This window comes from Limulus polyphemus, unplaced genomic scaffold (assembly GCF_000517525.1).
Source record: "Limulus polyphemus unplaced genomic scaffold, Limulus_polyphemus-2.1.2 Scaffold757, whole genome shotgun sequence".
NCBI classification, from domain to species: Eukaryota; Metazoa; Arthropoda; class Merostomata; order Xiphosura; family Limulidae; genus Limulus; species Limulus polyphemus.
Genome location: NW_013666367.1, coordinates 445,557 through 448,291, shown reverse-complemented (window position 1 = coordinate 448,291; position 2,735 = coordinate 445,557).

Here is a 2,735-nt window from a genome sequence, read left to right as displayed (position 1 = left end):
ATATATATGGTAATACTTTCTATACATGGGAAGCAAGATATAACCAATCTGCATAAATGACTATTTGTATATATATGGTAATACTTTCTATACATGGGAAGCAAGATATAACCAATCTGTATAAATGACTATTTGTATATATATATGGTAATACTATTCTGTGATATTGATATAACCAATCTGTATAAATGACTATTTGTATATATATGGTAATACTATTCTGTGATATTGATATAACCAATCTGTATAAATGACTATTTGTATATGTATGGTAATACTATTCTGTGATATTTCTATACATGGGAAGCAAGATATAACCAATCTGCATAAATGACTATTTGTATATATATGGTAATACTATTCTGTGATATTGATATAACCAATCTGTATAAATGACTATTTGTATATATATGGTAATATTCTGCTCTTTCTTGTATTCTCGTTTCACGTTTTCAAACAGAAATTAAATTCAGATTAGAAGAAAGCATTTTTAAGCAGGAAAGTGAATTTTCGCAGCTCATATCTTATTAAAGTAATCATATCATAACGCTCTGTAGCCCAGGGATGTGACGTCAGTAGTGACGTAAGGAATCGAGAAGTATGGACATGAGAATACTTGTTATACAGAGCTTGAATACTTGAATACTTGTTATACAGAGCTTGAATACTTGGTTATATAGAGCTTGAATACTTGAATACTTGTTATACAGAGCTTGAATACTTGTTATACAGAGCTTGAATACTTGAATACTTGTTATGCAGAGCGTACTGGTTATTCGAAAGTACGAACACTTCATTTAAATTCGTTTTTGATAAGTATTTTCTGTTTTATTATAGAAACACAGTAATGGTGTATGAAATTTTATCTGACTTCAGTCTCAAAATGTTTTCTATTATATTAAGAACTCCAAGGAGAGTGGCTCAGCGGTAAATCAGTGGGCTTATAACGCTAAACATCGGGTTTCAATATCCGTGGTGAACATAGGACAGATACCTCGTTGTTTAGCTTTGTGCTTTACAACAAACACACAAACAAAGTAGAATAAAACTAACCAAATGTTTTTTGTTAAGAACAAAGCTACATAAAGGGCTATCTGTGCTCTGCCTACCACAGGTATCGAAACCCAGTTTCTAGCAAAAATACCACGATGCCACTGGGTGGCGTTAAAAAATGAAAATTCTGGAACAAATTCTGAATTCTGCATGCAAAACTGATATGAAAAAAAAAAAACAGCGTAAAAAATTAATATTTAATCCAATGACCTAAACAGACGTATGAAGAAAAAGACGTGTGTTATACATTGCGCTGTTAAAATATCTTACTGATTAGGTTAGTATTTCTTTCTGAACCAATGACAGACACCCAACAACTAGAGGTTTTGACTTACAGAGAGCAGACCGATGACGTTGATAGAGCAGTCTGGTCAAGGTCAACACGCTCTAACATGAAATAACAGTAAAGCTTGCTTTAAGATTACATGTTCTATATTCTTTCATCGAGACATACACGTACACGTAGTCCTTGACCATATATTACATAAATCTTCTTGACGAGTTTACATTTAGGTAATAAGAGGACGAACGGTTTGTTTGTTGTTAAGCGCAAAGCTACACTATGGGCTATCTGTGCTGTGCCCACCACTGATTTTTAGCTTTATAAGCCTTCAAACTTATCGTTGAGCCACTGGGGGCGCTACGGTTGGTTAAGCCGAATAGCGTCTGATCGTGTAATTTAAAAACGAAAATTATAATTTAAATTATTACATAAGTGATTTTCATTATTCATCACGTGAGCTTAAGAATTAATTTTTCAGCAATAATTTTGTTTTGGTATATGTGAATAACATTAAACGACGCACCTACCACGCGCTAATATTTAATCTCTTTTACTAATAAAAAATTTAAACTTTCCTGAATTTAAACTTTTGTTGGTACGATAACTTAAGACAGATATGTTCAACTTTAAGGTGTCTTGTTTTATAAAGATTTTCTTTGCCGATAGCTTAAAGATTTCGTCTTTAAGCTGTTTATTTGTTTGTAATTAAGCACAAAGCTACACAATGGGTTATCTGTGCTCTGCCCACCACGGGTATCGAAACCCGGTTTCTAGCGTTGTAAGTCCGCAGACATACCGCGTGCCACTGGGGGGCGTCATCTTTAAGCGGTTGAGAATCCACTGATTGGTCTAGAAATCAATTAGGAAAAGATTTTATGCGCTAAAGGAAAGTACCCCTGTGGAACAGCGGTAAGTCATCGGGTTTACAATACTAAAATCAGGGGTTCGATTCCACCCGGTAGACCCTGCAGATAGTCCGATTTGGTTTTGCTATAAGAACACACGCTAAAGAAAGAGCTATATAACAAAATGTTTTAAGCTATTTTTTCGCGAAATTAAAGTATATTTGAGTGCTTTTTTGATTATACGATACAGTCAATTATTTGATAGTCGAGTGGAATATGCGGAGTTTTACGGAGATTGAAAATGCACGTAAACAGTGACGCCAAGCTAAGTCCTTGAAATATAGAGTGTGCGTGTGTTAACGAGCCAAGTATTGATTACCGAAAACGAAGTTATTTTTTGTTTTATCTATACACTCGTCTGTCATTAGAGGCTTCTCGGTGCCTCACACGGAATACTGTGTTTCCTTATAGAGTATAATATATAAAATATTTGAAAGAACACATGAGTGAAAGCAAAACAAAATATGTTATAATATGTCAACCACACTACATTT